The sequence below is a fragment of the Oryctolagus cuniculus genome, chromosome 13, assembly GCF_051225735.1.
Source record: "Oryctolagus cuniculus isolate XC-2025 breed Fujian yellow rabbit chromosome 13, ASM5122573v1, whole genome shotgun sequence".
Lineage (NCBI taxonomy): Eukaryota > Metazoa > Chordata > Mammalia > Lagomorpha > Leporidae > Oryctolagus > Oryctolagus cuniculus.
Window position 1 is genome coordinate 63,869,590 of NC_142879.1, and position 21,882 is coordinate 63,891,471.

The 21,882-nt window shown below is 40.1% G+C and overlaps 1 protein-coding gene and 1 pseudogene across 5 annotated transcripts in view; one reads left to right on the forward strand and one right to left on the reverse strand.

The window, feature by feature from the left end:
- The window catches only part of LOC103351013 (mortality factor 4-like protein 2), a 37,975-nt pseudogene extending 29,521 nt beyond the window's left edge, over positions 1-8,454 (forward strand).
- AKT3 (AKT serine/threonine kinase 3) overlaps positions 1-21,882 on the reverse strand; it is a 308,783-nt gene that overhangs the window by 191,589 nt on the left and 95,312 nt on the right. The window lies entirely within an intron of this gene.

Below are 21,882 nucleotides of genomic sequence, written 5' to 3' on the forward strand. Positions count from 1 at the left end.
GGGCCATCCTCCTCTGCCTTCCCAGGCCACAGCAGAGAGCTGGACTGGAAGAGGAGCAACCGGGACAGAATCCGGCGCCCCGCCCGGAACTAGAACCCGGGGTGCTGGTGCCGCAGGCAGAGGATTAGCCTAGTGAGCCGCGGCGCCGGCCACAATTCATATATTTTGACACATCTGCTATATTCATGTTAAAAGTACTAGACTGCTGGATTAATTTCTTATATTTGAACAGGTTTCCATAAAAGAAAAACACTATAAACACACACACACACACACACACACATACACTGAAAATAGCAACAACTTACTTTATAATTTTTTTTTCTTTTATTTAATGAATATAAATTTCCAAAGTACGACTCATGTGTTACAATGGCTTCCCCCCCCATACCGTCCCTCCCACCCACAACCCTCCCCTTTCCCACTCCCTCTCCCCTTCCATTCACATCAAGATTCATTTTCGATTATCTTAATATACAGAAGATCAGCTTAGTATACCTTAAGTAAGTATTTCAACAGTTTGCTCCCACACAGAAACATAAAGTGAAAAATAATAGATGATTTTTTTTAAATGATGATGAAATCAGATCAGACCTATTGTCATGTTTAATCCCAGTGAGAGTCAAGTTGGGAATTGATAATTTCTTTCTTTTTTTTTTTTTTTTTTTTACAGAAGATCAGTTTAGTGTACATTAAGTAAAGATTTCAGTCGTTTGCACCCCCATAGAAACACAAAGTGAAATATACTGTTTGAGTACTCGTTATAGCATTAAGCCTCAGTGTACAGCACGTTAAGGACAGAGATCCTACATGAGGAGTAAGTGCACAGTGACTCCTGTTGTTGACTTTACCAATTGACACTCCTGTTTATGGCATCAGTAATCTCCCTATGCACCAGTTATGAGTTTCCAAGGCTATGGAAGCCCCTTGAGTTCTCCGACTCTTATCTTGTTTAGACAAGGTCATAGTCAAAGTGGAGGTTCTCTCCTCCCTTCAGAGAAAGGCACCTCCCTCTTTGAAGACCTGTTCTTTCCACTGGGATCTCACTCACAGAGATCTTTTTGCCAGAGTGTCTTGGCTTTCCATGCCTGAAATACTCTCATGGGCTTTTCAGCCAGATCCGAGTGCCTTTAGGGCTGATTCTGAGGCCAGAGTGCTATTTAGGACATCCGCCATTCTATGAGTCTGCTGAGTATCTCACTTCCCATGTTGGATCACTCTCCCCTTTATTTATTCTATCGGTTGGTGTTAGCAGATACTAGACTTGTTTATGTGCTCCCTTTGACTCTTAGTCCTTTCATTATGATCAATTGTGAACTGAAATTGATCACTTGGAGTAGTGAGATGGCATTGGCACATGCCACCTTGATGGGATTGAATTGGAATCCCCTGGTATGTTTCCAACTCTACCAATTGGGGCAAGTCAGCCCGAGCATGCCCCAAATTATACATCTCTTCCCTCTCTTATTCCCACTCTTATGTTTAACAGGGATCACATTTCAGTTAATTTTCAACACTTAAGAATAACTGTGTGATAATTACAGAATTAAACCAGTCATATTAAGTAGAACAGACAAAAAAAAATACTATGAGGGATAATGTATTAAGAACAACTTACTTTATAATATAAAGTCACAATTCCATTAAAGTAGTTCCATCTAAATTTTAAAACATTCCTTGCATGTTTCTGAGTGCACACACATGAATGAAATGCCAAGGACAAAACATCATTGCTAAAATCTGTTTTATAGAAGAAATTTCCACCATCATATATCATCATCGTTCCGGTGACCATCATACCTCAAGACCAAAGCCTGACTAAAATCAGAGAAGGCCTTTAAAGGTGAACACAGAAAGTCAGAATATTCTCCCCAGCTCATAAGAAGAACAAATTCCAAAATGGAGAACCTCTGTTGAGAATGACCTTCCCAACTCCCACTGGAAAAGGTGGAAGACTTCTTTCTAAACCCAAAGAAATGACATAAAGATCCATTTCTTCAATAAAACATCAACTAACTCAGAAAAAAAAATGACAAATTATACCTGAAATAATGTATTTCATTATACATTAACAGCATAAAAACAAACATCACTACAGATATCTAAGAAGGAATTATTCTTTCTCAAGTAACACAAGAAAAAAAGTCTGAGTACACATTTCCAAAATTATCAAAGACATTTTTCACATTTATTTTCTCTCAAAATGTGCATGGTACAATTGTGGATATCTATGTGTTCTCTCTTTTTTGATACATGTTTATAAGCCACAGTAACTTTTAAAACAATTTGTAAAATGACTAGATGTTATTATGCTCACAATAAACCATAAATATTTTACCCAGTTCTTACCAGGTCCTATATCAAGAAACATTGTTACAAAGCAGTTAAAAAGTGAATCCCAATTTATCAAAAATAATGTTGGCTGGCATAGGAGCATGTTTTGAAGTGCTTTTCTGAATACCTCAGTCTCACACTCAGTTAGGAGCATCTGTCCACCAACTGTCAAGATAATGTCTAGCCTAGGAGTCTCCTGAATTCATCACTATTCATAGATGCCTGTCACTATTCAGGAAAGAGAAAAAGAAAGAAAGCCATACTTTGAAAGCTGTTTTCTTCATCTATAGCCCTGCTAGAGGTGAACATAAAATTTACTGCTTTGCAGAAGTCTACTATGAATCAATTGTCTCTTCCATCTCCAGATCTCAGAATGCAAGTTAAATTTATTCTAGAAATTATAAGATAAACTCACTATGTCACATTAATACTTCTCATCTTATACTGTTACTGATTCAAGGATCTGATCCATATACTCAAAGTACAATCCTCCCATGGAAAAATCACACAACAAAGAATAAAATGTTTTCCCTGGCTTCTTTTTAGGTAACACTGCAAAATTCAAGTTAAATAACATTGTCTCTCAAGTGACTTCATTTAAAAATTGGTTTCTACAAAATGTGCATTCTGATTTTCTAAGTCAGATGCTATAAAATTCCATTCCATAATGTATAAATGATCCTTAAATTACTGCACTCAGAGATGCTTTTTAGAGCCACTGTAACATAGCTGCTTTAGACAGGAGAGGTTAACAGGGCTCTTGTCCCTGAGGTCCTCAAATGGAAATATCTATAGCCACTAAACAAATGAGATGATACAAAACAGGATAAAATAAAAAACTGAGAGGAAAAAAAAAAAAAAACAAGAGTAATTCCCGGAGAGATGATAAGCCTACTCTCCATTGGGTATGTAGTCCCTACTACTTCTACTTTACATAGCAACAAGTTCAGTTGGTTCCACCTGTTTGTAGTTTTACAAACCCCAGAAAAACATTAGATGAGCAATCAGTAAACAAGACCAAAAACTGGCCGGCGCCGTGGCTCAACGCGTAATCCCCCACCTGCGGCGCCAGCACACCGGGTTCTAGTCCCGGTCGGGGCGCCAGATTCTGTGTCAGTTGCCCCTCTTCCAGGCCAGCTCTCTGCTGTGGCCAGGGAGTGCAGTGGAGGATGGCCCCTGCACCCTCATGGGAGACCAGGAGAAGCACCTGGCTCCTGGCTTCGGATCAGCGCAATGCGCCGGCTGCAGCGGCCATTGGAGGGTGAACCAACGGCAAAGGAAGACCTTTCTCTCTGTCTCTCTCTCTCACTGTCCACTCTGCCTGTCAAAAAAAAAAAAAAAAAAAAAGACCAAAAACTGAGACTCAATAAAGTTCATTTTCCAAAGACATTTTTCTAAGTACAAAAATGAGGGAAATTTTTCTACATTATAAAATTTATGGTACCTTATTGTTACTTATATTTGACAAAACTGTGTGTAAAATACATACTTCCAAGCTGAACTACATTTTCTTTTTAGTTCCCATCATAATTGAAGAGAATTTTAGTGTAAATACAACTTACCACAGACAGCCTTTCCCAGGATCCCATATCTAGACTTTTTAATTCTAGTTTCCGGAAAACTGTACTTATAAGAAGCATTCTAGAAGATTCTTAAACAGGTTGACTACAACCCATCCTTTAAAAAATACTAACTTAGGAGGTAAATTTCTCCTGGAAGAAGAAACTTGAATGTTAAATTACAATCCACACTAATTCACTCAGCAAATCTCTGGTCAACAATGTAACGCGGTAGGGGAGAAAAGGATGAATACAAGGAAACTACTGATACAAAATATCTTAAAATACAGCAGGAAAAAGAACAATCACAAGTAACAAAATTATGCTAAGTGCAACCAGGTGAGTTCTGGCAGATTTCCAGAAGCCTGAAATTGTATTCATATAGGGGCAGGGGGACAACTGATGAAACAGGTGATAAAACAGGTGAAACTTAAGCTCCACCTTAAAGGATAAATGGATACAATTTCACCAGCTGATGTGAGTGAAAGAAGGCCTCCATGTGGGTGCAGGGCTATTTGCAAAGGTGACAGGCAAAAAGAATTTGCCACTCTCCAGGAAAAGGTGATCAGTGTGCCTAGGTAACAGCAGACTGAGCCACTTTTTGTGTCTCTGCTTCAGAGACAAGAATAATATGCTCCAGCAATGACACTGCTCACAACTCTCAGCAATTTGCAAGGGCTGCTGGTGAGAGCACGACTACCAAAATCAAGTCTTCAACAGCAACTAAAGGAAATAAAACAGTATGTTTAAGAGATTATCTTTACATTCCTTTTGAATGCCACTTTGGCTTCTTCAATATACAGTTCAGATACATTTAATTCTTCTAAAGTATCACCAAGAAAAAACAATGAAAATGATAATTGGCGTACATAATTTGGCTACATTAATAAAAAGGATATACTCGTACATGCCATGTATATTTGACTAAAAGATGTCACCACTGATTCAAAGTGAATAAGCAATACATTTACTTACATATAAGCATTCATTTTACTGAAATACTCTACAAATACTAAGTATTTACAAGTATTCTATTGGAATTTTTACAGTGACAAAGTATACACAGTAAGCTGGCTGTGTGCACTCACTCCTCAGGTAATTATTTAGTAAGAGACTAGGAAAGCTATTGGCCTCTTTAAAAGGTTAGTATTTATAAAATATCTGAAGGGAGTCTGGAGCTTAACACCTCAAAAGCTAACATGTGCATGATCCCGGTGGGTGCTGATGGCCTTTTGATTACTCTGTTCCTGAGCAAAATAAATAATACAATGAGGCATTTGGAGCTTCATCTTGAGGATAACTCACTCCCCAGCATGTTGGCCAAATCCACTTCAATTATTTATGAAAAACAGGTAAGCAAAACAAGATTCATTACACATGTGTTAAAGGACATTTAAGGAAACACCACTGGTAAAATCATATGGTTATCTATGAAACAAAGAGTTAATATCATTAAACCTAACTTAAAAATGTAAAAAATATTTTTACACACATAAAGCAAATCAATTAGTGCAGGTAACAAACCAAACATAGCAAATGTTTAACATGGTTTTTTAAGTATTTTGTTCTCAAAATAACAAAATACTAACTTCCTGAAAAAACAGTCTGCAGTCATTAAGTTTATCAATCAACACTGTCTTTCTCAACCCAAGAGAAAGTTCATTATCTGTAAGCTAGCAGCACTCAGTCCCACACCCACAAAAGTTGTCAAAAGAAAAACCCATCAGGGGTTTAATGCTGAAAATGGGCCAGAATGCGCTAAGAGTCAAATTTGGGGCCACTGCTGTGGAGTAGTAGGTTAGGCCTCCACCTGTGGCACCGGCATCGCATATGGGCAATGGTTCGAGTCCTGCCTATTCCACTTCTACTTACAGTTCCCTGCTGGTGGCCTGAGAAAGCAGCAGACGATGGCCCAAGTGCTTGGGCCGCTGCTCCCATGTTGGAGACCCAGAAGAGGCTCCTGACTTCTCAGTCTCTGTCTCTCCCTCTCTCTGTAACTCTTTTGAATAAAATAAATGGATCTTTAAAACAAACAGTCAAAGTTGTCCTCTGTTAACATTCTCACAGCCCTTAAGAGCCAGAGCATCCCCAAAAATAAATAAATAGCAGATAAGGACTTTGTAGGACACAGACAGAAAGCAAAAAGGAGCTTGTTTTATCCAAACACTCAGGATCCTTCAACCAAGTGAGCACTGTGGAGTCAAAAAAGCTGGTAAGATTATGCAAGTGCACTGGCGGTGCAGTCAGGCTCCCTGTCTAAACTGAGAGGAATATGTCAGCTTTGCCATAAAACCTGCCTCTTCCTTCTGCAACAGATTCCTTCCATGCCCCAGGTCATCACAAAATTTAAAACAAACAAACAACGAGCAATTCATGCAAGTATGAATGTGAACACATCACCACTTTGAAGGAGCACATCATACAGAGCACACAGTGAGGCTCAGTGCACGTCACTGGTCAGAAACCATGCTGGACATGGCATCTGTTAAGGAAGGCAAACTAAAGGACAGACAACAGTCAACATGTAATTAATTCTATTTTCAGTCTTCATAAATCAGCCTAGAGTACGAAAAGTTTGCTAAGACTTCTTGCCCTTAATTGTAATTCGTAGGTTGAAACATGCAAAGCCGAAAACCCTGTTCTTCTTCAAACAGTTAACATGGATGTCTTTGGAAGTCATGGAGTGAAGCTTCACCTCCTTTCAGTCTACACCAGAGGACCCTCCACGCTTATGTTGCAAAGTTCTTTTAGCAGATAAGAGAACCGAGAAAATAAAGCATGATAACTATTTTATAAGCATCAGTCAAAAAAGTTTAATGGATCTGACATGAGTTTAAAAAAATAATCATAATACTGATTTGATAGTTAGCCAGAGGGAGACGTAAACCTCTTGTAAAAACTGACCTAACTACATAGTACTTGGTTTCCTCTTTCTAAACGAAATGAAAAATAACCACTCCAACAGTTGAAGTAAAATACTGTAACTATGACGTCAATAGTTTAATACAAACCATACAAAACTTGAACACTAAAGACTGAAACTACCAGCTCCCCAACCAACTCCCGTCTACCTTAACATGGCTTCACTATTCCAGGAAACTCCCTGCCCTGGCATATGATTTGACTGTGCTCCGGTTGCCTCCTTAAAGACTCAACTATTCAGTGGAAACTAGCAATCCTTCCTAAGAGTCTTTACCCTTGCTGTCATGTCAAGCTCCTTACCCAACCCTATCCAGACATGCAGGTGCGCACACACACACACACACACAGGAATCAGACCAGACCCACCTTAACCACACTTTGGTTCTCTGTCCATACTGACCTTGCCTTCTCCTCCCCCCACACACACACCCAGTCAAAACTCTGATCACGTGGTCTTCTCCTTCTGTCTGAGCCTCAATAAACTCCACTTTCTCTTATCTACAGCTTAAGACAATGTGGACAGCCCGCATCTGCAGCTAAATGCCAATTCTAAGTTTTCATCATTCACAAAATTATGCAAGAGGCTCTTGTGTGCTTGCAGCTTGGAATCCCATCAAACTAGAAACTGAATTTACATCATCAACCTCTTCCCTTACCAGAAACCTTAGAAGAGTTAGGACTAGACAGTCAGTCACAATGCTGTTGCACAAAAACTGTTCTGGATCAGATGATGTCAGTTCTTTCAGATGACTTCAAAACAACCAGAGCAACAGATGAAAAGTGAGAAGTGAGAGGAGCCTCCTCAGGAAGAAGCATCTTAAACCAGCTGGCCCAGGGAGATGGAGGGCGTCGCGGTGCTGAGTGGCCCCCCCTTCAGGATCAGTGAGGAAGACAAGAAAGAACAAGCAGACGCCTCCTGGAAACAGATGGCGGCAGTACCAGAGAAGCACCCCTAGCCCCTTGAAAGCCATGAATCCACTGTGCAAAGCGAGGAGGCATTTAAGAGTAGAATGGAAGTTGAGGGGAAGATTCCTGAAGAATTAAAGCCGTGGCTTTCATTCACTGAATGCTGGGAATTGGTAACCAGGCAGAAGCAGCTGTTTCAACTTCCTGCTAAGAGGATGCACATGCTATTCTGGAAGAGGCACATTCCAAGACAGCGCAGGGAATGTAGGTAATAAGGAACACGCAGCCAATAAGGTTGTGGTAAGACTGAGTACTGCAACGCTAGGCACTCAGCGCCTCCACAAGTCTGAAAGGCCCCGGAAAGCCAAAATCCTCTTGGCTCATCCTGATGTGCCACTGTCCCCAGTTTATGGAGCACCACACTTCCTGGGATTATTTGTAAGAGCTGGAGCCATGTTGGCCTACACATCCTTTGATGAGAAGAGCCTTGCATTACTGTTGGGCTATCTGCATGACTTCCTAAAACATCTGGCAAAGAATTCTGCACCTCTGCTTACCGCTAGTAATTACAAAGTGGCTTCTGCTGCTACTGGCCACTCACCATTAAGGCTGGTGTCTGTAAAACACTTTTCATTCTTAAACCCTTTTCTTGCGTAATTGATGTTCTTTAAAATTGTAAATGTATAAAAAGCTGGTGATGAAGTTTGTTTTCTGTTCTGTATTAAACAGAAAATAAAAGGAGTGAACACTCCTTTTCTCATTTCTAAACTGCTAGTGTGTGTAATAATTAGACAAAAATTCAGTGAAATATCTATTGCCTAGTTGACAAGACTGCTTGAATGCTGATGGTTCTACCCCTTTAACACTACTGAATTTTTTAGTATATGTTAATGCTACATGCTAAAACACACTGGAAAGAGAGTCAGGGAAGGGCCTCTCCTTTTAGGATGGAAAATACCACATCAGGTTTAGACACCAACATGCACGATAAAGTGAGACAGAGGCTGGTGATGCAAGAGATGGGATGACTAAAACTGAGAAGTCTCTGAAAAAGGAAGGAATCCAAAGGCATGTGAAAGGAAGAGCATGTAAACTGAGTTTAAAGCATCAGAATATGGTGGGAACTTAAATTGGTACAATCTTTTTTGAAAAAAAAAAAATACCAAGTTCCTTATAGATTTAAAAGAGCCATGAAAACAACTATATCCTTTCAGCCACTTTTAAAATCCACCAAAAGGGGCTAGCACTGTGGTACAGTGTTGGTTAAGCCACCACCTGCAACTTCGGCATACCACAAGGGCACCAGTTTGAGACCCGGCTGCTCCACTCCTGATCCAGCTCCCGGCTAACTGCACCTAGGAAGAAGCAAAGATGGCCCAGGTCCCCTGCACCCATGTGGGAGACGACCAGAGTGAGGCTTTCAACTCAAGGCTTCAGCCGGGCCTCCACCTGGCCTTTGTGGCCATTTGGAGAGTGAATCGGCAGATAGAAGACCTCTCTCTCTCTTTTTTTCAAATAAATAAAATAAATCTTTCTTTAAAAGACCATTAAAAATCCACCAAAAAGCAAAAAATTCAAGGGCGAAGATTTAGCTTAAGGATTAAGAGGCCCTTGGGGGCCGGCGCTGTGGTGTAACAGGTTAATACCCCGACCTGAAGTGCCTGCATCCCATATGGACGCCAGTTTGAAACCCAGCTGCTCTATTTCCAATCCAGCTCTCTGCTATGGCCTAGCAAAACAGTGAAAGATGGCCCAAGTCCTTGGGCGCCTGCACCCAAGTGAGAGACCCGGAGGAAGCTCCTGGCTCCTGGCTTCGGATGGGCTCAGCTCCAGCTGTTGCAGCCATCTGGGGAGTGAACCACTGGATGGAAGACCTCTCTCTCTCTGTCTCTCCTCTGTGTACCTCTGGCTTTCAAATAAATAAATAAATCTTTTAAAAAAGGGGGGGGGGTGGTTTAAGAGGCCCATGTCTCATTTGGAGTGCCCAGGTGGGACACAGCAGTAACTGGGTTGCTGCTACTCATGTAGGAAGCCTGGACATGTTCCTGGCTCTGGACTCAGCCCAGCCCTGGCAGTTAGAAGCATTCTGAGGAATGAACCGAAGGATGGGACTGCTCGCTCACTCTCTGTGTCATTCTGCCTCTCAAATTAATTTTAAAACTCTAAAATCCATTTTAACTACCCAGTACTTAAGGAGAATTGCTAAATAAATTTTTATTAAAATGCTTATGAAAAGTCCTTAATGATAAAAGAAAATGTTTACAGTATTGAGAAAAAATACAAAATTTCAAATGTTGGGTTTCAAATTTATGAAAGTATGTAGACAGACAAAAGATGAACAAAATGTGAAATAACATGTTTTACAAAATTATAATTTTTGAGCCAGCACTGTGGTACAGCAGGTTAAAGCCCTGGCCTGAAGCACCAGCATCCTATATGGGCTCTGGTTTGAGTCCCAGCTGTTCCACTTCTTATCCAGCTCCGGCTAATGTGCCTGAGAAAGCAGTAGAAGATGGCCCAAGTCCTTGGGCCCCTGCACCCACATGGGAGACTCAGAAGAAGCTTCTGGCTCCTGGCTTCAGATGGGCTCAGCTCCAGCTGTAGTAGCCACCTGGGGGGTAAAGCAGCAAACAAGAAGATTCTCTCTTTCTCTGTCTCTCTCTTTCTGTCTCACCTCTCTTTGTAATTCTTTCAAATAAATAAAATTTAAAAAATAATTTTCTTATATTTTTAATCTTCACCAATGAGAATGAATCATTTTTAATGAAAGAATAAAATAACTCATTTTCATATGACCTATATTTTCAATGTCTCCCTTTTACTGATCCCTTCCTAAGAGTATCAAGTATTTTTATATTTCAGAAACATTTTTGCATTGTTTATAGCATAAAAATTTATATGTAAATATCTGGGACATCAAAAGTCATGCACCACAAGCCAAAATTACAACAAAGGAACGCATTGCTCTCCAGGACACAGACACTAAGTTGCAGCAGTTCAGTCAGGCTTTCTACCACTCACATCTCTAATTTGAATGGCATTAAGGTATTATCACCAATAATAAGGTAACAGAGAACACAGAACCAGCAAAAATTTAGAGAACACCTGATCTGATGTAACAGCAAAAGGAACTGAGAGGGAAACAAGTGGTAAGAGGCCAGACCCTGAGTCCCTCTTTTCAGAAGAAGTCAATAGAGCAATAGTAGTAAGGGTGAGCTAAAGTCTTCTCTATGCAGATAGAAAGGTCAGCTTCACACAAGGAAATACACAGCCTTCTCAGTTTTTAAAAATTAATGGAGAGATTACCGTTTAAGCTTCCTTTATCCAAAAAAAGAGAGAGAAAGCTCAAAGATTATTTTTTTACAGTCAAATGCCTCAATTTGTGGAGTTAACACCTTTGCAGTCTAAAGGTTCATGCCTCAGACTAACGTCTTCTGAGTCAGAAAGCTCTGGCTTAGCCCAATCTCCACAAACCAAGTATTTCCCTAACCCTTGTAACCCTTAGAATGAATTTTGGGATTCTAGTATTCTCTTTGTAGGGCTGTTAAGAGAATGAAATAGGGGCTGGCGTTGTGGCACAGTGGGTTAAGCTGCCACATGCAAGGCCAGCATCCAGTATGAGCACAGGTTTAAGCCCTGGCAGCTGCACTTCTGATCCAGTTCCCTGCTAATGTGCCTGGGAAAGCAGCAGAAGAGAGCCCCAAGTCCTTGGGCTCTTGATACCTACAGGGACAACCTAAATGAAGCTCCTGACTCCTGGTTTCAGGTTGGCTCAGCCCTGGCCATTGCAGTCATTTGGGGAGTGAACCAGTGTACAGAAGATTTCTGTCTTTCCCTCTCTCTGTAATTCTCACTTTCAAATAAACAAGTCTTTTAAAAAATTTAAAAGACGAAATAAAATAGACTTAGAAAACACTTAATGAAAATCCTGATACATAAAATTTAACAGTTTTTTAGTTTACTTCCCTAAATTTCTTTTACTTACCACCTTCACAATTTTTGTCATAGTCATGTCATTGGATTATTCACTTAATATTCTTCTTTATATAGATTTACATATTTTCCTCAATCAATCTAGCCTCATCTTAGCAAGAGGACGAACTGGCAGGTTAAATATAGTAACAGACAACAGTCAGACCATATTGGACAACAGAACTCTGACCCAGAGGCTCTGCGAGGTAGCCAAACCATAAGCTCTGCAGCAAGAAGACTAGAACCATCAGGACTTGGGCAAGGACTGCCAGCTTTCCCAAGTTTAACCACAGAAAGCTAAAGGTTCTCCTCAAACCAGTCCAATAAGATGCCCAGGCTGCAGTGTGCCCAGGCCAGCAGCCTCTGATCACAGCACTCCTGAAGTCTTCCATTTTTCCCACTTATAAAGTTTTTTTGCCTCCCTTTGAGTCTCGACCAAAGAGAAGGGATGCTGGGTGGCTGAGTCTCTTGCTCTGAAGGCTCTGAATACACAGTCTGTGTCCTCATGTAGATACCTCTGTTGATCTGCATACCATGAAAGGCCAGGTTTAACAGCCAGTCATATTCTTCTAATATCTGAAAATAAATAATAGGCAAATTTCCCCTATGTACTACCTAAAATAATCTCAAACATCACACTTTAAGAAATACTACACTGCACTTAGGTTATAGTTAAGGCTGCTTGCCTGCCACTTGTAGGTTTCACAAAAAGGCCAACAATACAATCTTCTAAAGAGATAAAGAGCACAAGCCTCTCTTCTAATACAAAGCGTCTTCCCTAATAGATCCAAAGCAGAATTTTCAAAATCTGACAGTTTTATCAGAAAAAAAAAAAGTTTTGGAGGGAGAAAATACACACAGACTTGTAGAATGCTAAGTTAGTACTGACCATCTGTGCACAACTTTCTTGGGATTGGGCCCTAAAGCCCGAGTGGATCTGATTATAATGGAGAATGGGAAAGGAAAACAATTACCACAGCCTAACAGCTTTTATAGAAGGCCAGTGACCCTTGTATGCACCCATATTTCAAGACGCAAAGTTTAATGTCTAAATAGTTCTACAAACAGAGCCACTCCAGTCTAATGCAAAGCTAAATCATTAGGAAGTAAGAGAATGTATTTTGCTTCGTTGCTTATAGGATAGATATATACAATCTACAGTTTGTTTTTTTGGTGTTTTGTTGTTGTTGCTTTACTCGTCTACAGTATGGACTGCGTTGAGCCATTCAGCATACTTGGAAGCTGGTGTTTCTCAATCTTTGGAATTACTAAATACGTCAAATGATTTTTAAATAACCTCAAACTACTTAGTCTAGAAATGTGGAACACTACTTCTTAGTGGTGACTTTAAAAAGCTGTTAAATAACTGACACTGGGGTTCATTAAAAAGAACTAAGAAAAGAGTGTGTGTACTGGAGATAAAAACTCAAGTCCAGAAAAATAAAGAATAAATACCAGTGAACAAACAAGTACTCTCAACCACTATATGGTGACACATCTATTGTTGGGTGCGTTTGTCCATCAGTATTGTTATGGTTCTACAAAGAAACCAGTGCACCAGACTGTAGCTAATTACGTATATTCAAGTGATTAGCAAGCACTTGTTGCCTCTTTCACACCACCCTCCAAACAGCAGCCTTTGAGAGGAGAATAGACTGCAAATTTATTGCAAGAACACTGTTAATCCTTTGGGGAGAATGTAAATGTAAACAGGACTACTCCACATCAAGGTGCTTTGACAACAACAATCATCTGCATCAACACATGCTCAACAACAAACAGGTGTTCTATTTCACAACTAACACCCATTTGATGCTTTCAAGTAAGCATTATGCACAAACTGTCAGAAGTACTTTGAAACCAGCTGCAATTACTATAATTAGCTGCTTTCCTACACTTTGTTTCCTTTTACCTGTTCAGTACTGTGCTATGTCAATTTAACTCCAAGTAAAATGATCAGTTCAGGACTTTCATTCTTAGGTACAGAATCAGGACAAACTCTACACAATTTAAGCTAATTTAACCAGAAGCTTCTGCAAAACAGGTAACTGCAAAATACTAAATACTCAAAACTTCTGTTTTAAACCAGATAGTATGGAGACAAAACATTTTTTTTTTCAATAAGCTGTTTAAAGTTTTGACTGGGAAGAAACCCAAATTACAGTATCGATTGAACCAATGGGAAAAGGGAGACATAGTCTAAAAGTCCACCAATCAAAGAATAAACAAAATGTAGCCTACATATTTAAATGGAATACTATATGGCAGTTAAAAGGCATGGCCTACCAATAGGCTAGACAGAGCACAGAAACATAATACTAAATGAAATAAAGGAAATTTCAGAATGCCAAGACAAAAAGCTAACTGTCACTAAAAACATGGCAATCAAATTAACTATATAACTGTAAATATTATTCTAAACTCAGATTTTTAAAATGTATTAATACAAAGCCCAGGAAATACGAAAGTCAGACAGAACAAGACCTCTTAAAAGGGTAAGATATTTGAAGCTTTTTTTTTTCCTTTGGACAGGCAGAGTTAGTGAGAGAGACAGAGAGAAAGGTCTTCCTTTTCCATTGGTTCATCCCTCAAATGGCCGCCATAGCCGGCACACTGCGCTGATCCGAAGCCAGGAGCCAGGAGCCAGGAGCCAGGAGCCAGGTGCTTCTCCTGGTCTCCCATGGGGTGCAGGGCCCTAGCACTTGGGCCAGACTCCACTGCACTCCCGGGCCATAGCAGAGAGCTGGCCTGGAAGAGGGGCAACCAGGACAGAATCCAGGGTGCTGGCGCCCCGACCGGGACTAGAACCCGGGGTGCTGGCGCCACAGGCGGAGGATTAGCCTAGTGAGCTGCGGTGCCAGCCAAGATATTTGAAGCTTTTACAATAGGTAACTCATATGGAAAATAATTAGTAATATATTTTATGGCCATAAAAGCATTTTGTCTTATTTCCCCTCATAACACTTTTCACCATTTTCCTCATGATTGGAGACCACTATAGCATACCCAGCAGCAAACTTTAGCATAGAAGCAGTCATATCTCTTCTCTTCATAATCATTATCATTCTCACACTCATACAGGTCACTGTTACTAGTTGGCCAGCTAGCCCTATTCTTTTAATTTTTTATTAGACTGAACTGCAGAAATAGGTGCATGTTTAACACAGTCACGTGTGTAAAAGTGTAAATCCAGTTAAAGGGTTGACAGAAATACTGACAAGGAGAGGAAGAAAATGATAGGTCTATGACATGGTACCATGGGAAAAATAATGAGAATGACAGAAGGATTCTGAGGTTGAAAAGACTTCAAGGATTATTAAAATAAAAAGTTCCTTTTGCTGGTGTTAAACACAGAACATGACCTAAATAAATAATATATACAACAGCAGGTAATTTAGGCAGTTAGCATTGACCATATTAAGCCTAAACCATCAGCCATATACTTATTATTAGGAGAAAAAAAAAACCTGTAAAAGAAAATACAAGTACCAGTCAAAAGGCTTGACATGGGGTCATGTGCGTATGCTGCTTTGTAGTTAGATACTGGATTCAAATACTAGCTCTGCTATATTATCAGCGTTATCTACATTAATCCCATGAAATGCCATTTCTTTCGCTATAAAATTGGGTAATAGTATAATAATGCCCACCATAAAGTTGTTAAAAAGCTTAAATTGTGGGGCTGGTGCTGTGGCGCAGGAGGTTAGGCTACTGTCTGCAGTGCCAGCATCCCATATGGGCACCAGCTTGAGTCATGGCTGCTCCATTTCCAATCCAGCTCCATGCTAATGCACCTGGGAAAGCAGCAGAGGATGGCCCAAGTGCTTCAGCCCCTGCACACATGTGGGAGACTCACAAGAAGCTCCTGGCTCCTGGCTTCAATCTGGTCCAGCCCTGGCTGTTGCAGCCATTTGGGGACTGAACCAGCGGATGGAAAACAGACTCTCTCTCTCTCTCTCTCTCTCTCTCTCCCCCCGCCCCCGTCTCTCTAATTCTTTCAAATAAATAAAAAATAAATAAATAATACAAAAAGAAAGGTACTAAAGAAGGTTGAAGGAGCACAGTCCTGGAAGAAAATAAAAGGCAAAAATTCAGGGGAAAAGGCTGTATACAAAATCAGAGAAACAACCACTATACAGTTATTTTGTTCTTAAAGATATTGCAAAGGCAAAACAAAATAAGAATGGCAAATATCACATAGGACAATCTTCAAGAAATTAGAAGGCCTTAAAAAAATTCAACAAAGTGCCAAGATAAAGAAATGAAAACCTAACTACAGAAAGCACATGAAGGCGTAGGCCAGTTTAAAACAAGTCAGAGAGTGTCAAGTCTTTGCCCAATTCACCTGGTTCTAAAAACCTCCCACCTTCAGACAGATGTCACCCACATGTTACTGCTTTCTGCCTCCCCAACACAGAACATCCATGGAACTGGACCCTCACAGACACAAGTGTTAAGAAATGAACTACAGCACACTTAAATAGTCCATGTCAAAATTATCTACACACTTAGGAGTTCTCTCTCCAGTAGCAGTTCTCACCAGTGCCTTCCTCACAGACTGGTTCCAGTTTTACCAGTCTACTCGAACGAACCAGAAGTTGCAAAATTTATCACACTTGTGTTGCTTCCTCTTCCCTACCCTGGGCTTCCATTCACACTGTGCCAGACAACTCTGACTCTCCAAGTCTCACATTACCTTCCCAACATCTACAAAGCCTTTCTTGACTCTGCAATATACAGAATGTATAATGAGCTTAAGCACGTCATTTTTATTTCCCTGTGCCTTGGTATACACATCTGCCAAATGGGATAATACTGCTTGCTCCATAAAGTTGTGAAAATTAAATGAGGTATTCCATGTAAAGCACCTAAAACAGTGATTGGCACATAATAATTGTTCAACAAAGCATAGCCATCACCGTTATTCCCTAAATCCAGATTAAGAGGAATCCCCTCTACTACTCCTACTTTTTACTTTTACTATGACTATTTCCCTTTCCCTGCAGCATTCACCAAAGTGTGGATTCTATTATATTTTGCCAAGGAAGATGAAAAGTAGAAAAAGAGAAATAAAAACTAAGAAAGTAGTAGAAACCAAAAGGAAAGGTAGACACTCAAGACAAGAATGAAAAGTGAGAAAGAAAAGGACAACTACAGCGGTACTTCAAATGTCAGTAAAATAAAATTTAACCCCTGTTTTAAGGATTTCCATAGCTTTATACTTGATCCCACAAAGATTCGACATTAAAGAAAATTTTGAGAGTCTACTGGGAAAGTTACCAGATAGCAATGTTGAGAAAAAAATTTTTTTATAAATCAAATGAAATAAAATCAAGGCCAAAAGGATCTCCCATCCTAACATGGAAATAAAAATCACATATAAAACTGATGCAGGCTACATACAGGACACACTTGTAAATTATGAAATGATCCCAAAACACTATAGTACTCTAGTCTCTTTCTACAAATTAGCTATTCATTTTAAAGTAATACAGAATGGCAATTATGACCAGAGATTAAGATAACATAATATAATATACTCAAATTGCACCAACTACATCTAGGCCCAGAGAAGTTAAACACAAGAAAGAAACAATGAATAGACTCTTCACCAAAAAAAGAAATGTTTGTTTTTGCAGGTTAGCTCCACCATTTTTTTCACATTTGCATCCTAATAGTTCTACTTGGTCTCCCCATTATGCAACAGTTCTTTACAATACAGCCAGCTACCCTGACAACTGGGTTCCTTTGCCAGGATGGCTTTGTCTAAATCCTAAAGCTGTGCTTGGCTTTGCACTGAGCCCAGTGACTGGCTGTGATCTGAATGCCAATGAAGAGTCCAGGCCCTGTTGTCTAACAAGCCAGAGACTCAAAGGTCTCTTTGGGGTCAACAAACTGTCTCGACTACTTTCATAAGCTTAAGAGACTGGAAAATGAAGCTAGAAACGCATCTTATTTCTTAGGAGAACAATGGGGGGAAGTATTAAATGTTTAATGGGCATCAGACACTTTAGGATTTTCAACTTTTTAGTTTTAGTAAACTTCACACATAAATAAGTACTTGTTCTTTAAAAAATAGAGAAAATCATAAGAAAAAATGTAAATAAATTTCATATTATCAAATTGGTAAATGTTTAGAGAATTCACATACAGAAACACATATGTAAGCCTTGAGTCTCATGTCCCAGTTGGTTCAAGAGATGAAAAAAAAATGATAAGGAAACAAAGGTAGTAAACCATTAAATCACAAAATTTAGTATTGAGCAATAATCTAAGAAATGCAACATTATATAACTCTAAAGAACCACTTACGAGACATTTGCTGTTTAAATATCCCCCCAAAAAAGCTATGACAGAATACTGCTTTAACTACATAATTTTAGCTAAATTATCAATGAAAAATAACCTACATCATTTTTATTTGTTTTTATATCTCAATTCGCTATTGAGCTAGTATTCATGTTAAAGCTTGGAGGCTCCATTTTTCTGCCTTTTAATTCACCACTTTTCCTTCTAGTCAAATGCCAAATTCCATCTGTCTCACTAAAGCTCTCAAATTCACTCACCTTACCCAGATACCACAAGCCTAGCTCATACAGTGATGATTTCTCACAAAGATTCCTAACAGGTCCTAACTGATTTCTGGGCTGAGTGGTCTAATAGATACATAATGTGATGCCCACAGAAGCATGCATGAATTTCAAACAAATTTTGTGCTAAAATAAACTTCTAATTCTATTCTCCATGAACGTTTTGAAATACCTACCTTTGTATGTAATTTTCAATTTGCAAAAAGCTGTGGAGTATTGGGTTGTGCCACCACCTTTGATCACCTTTGATGTCCAGTCCCTGATGCCAACCCAGCTCTGTGCTAACAGCCTGGGTAAGCAGTGGAAGACGGCCCAGATACCTGGGCCCCTGCCACCCAAGTGGGAGATCCAAAAGAAGCTGCTGGCTTCGGCCTGGCCTGGCCCTAGCTGTTGTGGCCATTTGAGGAGTGAACCAGTGTTTGGAAAATATCCAATTCTTTCAAATAAATAAACATATATCCTAGAAAAGGCATACTTAAAGGCCGGTGCTGTGGTATAGCGAGTAAAGCCACTGCCTGCAGTGCCGGCAACCCATAAGGGCAACGGTTTGCATCCCGGCTGCCCCACTTCCAATCCAGCTGTTTGCTATGGCCTGAGTATGCAGTAGAGGGTGGCCCAAGTCCTTGGACCCCTGTAACCACATGGGAGACCCAGAGAAAACTCCTGGCTCCTGGCTTCAGATCAGCTCAGCTCCAGCCATCGTGGCCATCCGGCGAACCATCAGATGGAAGACTTCTATCTCTCTCCCTCTCTCTCTCTCTCTGCCTCTCTGTAACTCTGCCTTTCAAATAGATAAATCTCTAAAAAAAAAGAAAAAGTATACTCAGAATGGTAAAAACAGGCAAAATTAAATTGAATATATTTTATTTAACCAAATATATCCAAAATACAATCATTTCAACATGTAATAAACAGAAAAAGTTACAATATTTTCCCATCTCATAAATTCAAATTTTTACCTTGACAGCATAGTTCAATTATTAAATTTTCAGCAGTTTACATGAAATGTAGTCTAATTAAACAATAACATTAAAAGAAAAATACTTTATATTGCTTCAATTTTTAAATTAAAATTTAGGGGCTGCATTGTGGGGCAGCGGGATGAGGCACTACTTGTAACAATGGCATCCCACATTGGAGCGCTGGGTCGAGTCCCAGCTGCTCCGCTTCTGATCCATCTCCCTTTGCATCTGGAAAGACAGTGGAAAATGACCCAAGTGCTTGGGCCCCTGCTACCCATCTAGAGACCAGGATGAGTTCCAGGATCCTGACTTCAGCCTGGTCCAGCCCTGGCTATTATGGTCATTTCAGGAGTCAACCAGGAAACTGAATAGTTGTCTTTTTCTTTCTCTCTTTCTCTGTCACTCTGCTTTAAATAAATGAATGAAAATCTTTTAAAATTAAAATGACCTTCCACCACTTCTCACTGATCTCACACAACCTGAAGTCTTAGAGAGGTCCCACAACATTGGATCTCTGCTTCTCTTCTGGCCTCACCTATCTCCACATTACCCCTACACCCAATGCTCCTTCCAGATCCTGGAACATGCTAGGCCCTGTTCCCTTTGGCATGCGTTGTTAGTTCTAAGCCATATTCTTCCCTGTCAATTCATCACCTCTAGCTCATCCCTCAGTTTTCAACTTGGAGATCATATTTATTTTATTACTTGAAAGGCAGAGAGACATAGACAGAGATCTTCCATCTGCTGGTTCACTACCCAAATGCTCACAACAAGCAGGTCAAAGGCAAGAGCCAATAACCTGGACCACAATCCAGTTCTCCCCCGTGAATGTCAGGGATCCAGGTACTTTAGTTATAACCTGCTGCCTTCCAGGGTGAGCATTAACAGGAAGCTGGAATCAGAAAGAGAGCTGTGACTTGATCCCAGGCAGGTGGATATGGGTGTTCCAGGCAGCGTTTTTTTCTTTTTAAGATTTACTTATTTACTTAAAAGGCAGAATTACAGAAAAGCAGGAGAGAGAGAGGGAGAAGGAGAGGGAGGGGAGAGGGGGGAGGGGGAGGGGGGCGGAGGAGATGGGAGGGGGACAGGGGAGAGGGGGAGAGAAAGGTCTTCCATCCACTGATTCACTCCCCAAGTGGACAAAACGACTGGAGGTGGGCTGATCTGAAGCCAGGAGTCAGGAGCTTCTTCCGGGTCTTCCAGGCAGGTATAGGAGCCCAAGGACTTGGGCCATCTTCTACTGCTTTCCCAGGCCATAGCAGAGAGCTGGATCAGAAGTGGAGCAACCAGGTCTCGAACCAGTGCCTATATGAGATGCCGGCACTGCAGGCGGTGGCTTTACCCACTACGCCACAGTGCCAGCCCCGCCAGGCAGTATTTTAACCACTGTGCCAACATGTTCACTCCAGCCACTTTCACTTTTTAAAAAATGGGTATGTCACACAAGCACTTGAGAGGGCAGGAATGATATCACTGTTGTATCCAGAGCATTTCTCAAAATGTTGGCACTCTATAACCATCAATAAATATGACTCAATACACAGAATAACCTGAGCTACCCTAAATGTGCTGAAGATCTCATGCTGTCATACATGCAGAATTACAAAGATCCTTCTGGGAGCTCACTACTGACCAAAAATTGATCTAATTGACCATTAGGAAAATCATACCAAAACCAACACTGAAATACTAAGACTCTCAAACGCTAATAGATTCCTGTGAATCCACTGGCAGGCAGGACATCTGAAAATCTAGAGTAAATTCTAGGGTCAAAAGTCTGGTGAGGAAAGCTTTTTCCCCCATGGAGCACGTTGGTATACTTTTCCTCCAGTGGGGTGCACCGGTATAATCCCAGGTTTCTCTCTCTCTTTTACTCTAATTCTGGCTAAATGAAATTGTGTGTGTGTGTGTGTGTGTGTGTGTTTTATCCCTTGAACAAGTTCAGGAGAAAATCTTTTGTTCCCAGAATTCAGTTCATCCCCTTTTTTTCCTTTTGAAGCTAGTGAGCTGCAGTTAAGTGCAAATCTGCCTTTGTTCCTCCACAGCAAAGGCTCATCAAATTAAGTCCAAGCCTGTTTTTCTAAATAAAGTTTTATTAGAACACAACCATGGCTTTTAATTTGTCTGTGGCTGCTCCTTTGCAGTATGATTACAGAACTGATGAGCTGCAATTGCAACAAAGTCTTATCACATGCAAAGAAATTTACTCCCTGGCTCTTTACAGAGTAAGATCCTGCTCTATGGCACTGTCTTATTCTACTATCTGAATATCTGCACTGTATGTGCTACCTGCCCATTAATCACTAAATCTTACTAAGTGATAACACCTCAGTTATCAAGTCATTTGTTGTAGTATCAAAGGAAAATAAGTACCCTTATTTTTCTTAATAATGGCCCTGACCAAATCACAAGAGTAATGATTCTGATAATTTGAATATGCCAAAGAGAAGTTGTAAAGTGCTTCCTGTAAGTAAAACCAGTATTTTGAGAGACATCAATTACATAACTTTTACTACAGTGTATTATTATAATTGTTCTAGTTTATTATTATCAGCTATTGCTGTTACTCTCTCACTGTGCCTAATTTATAAACTGAACTTTATCGTAAGTATGGATGTATAGGAAAAACAACAGTAT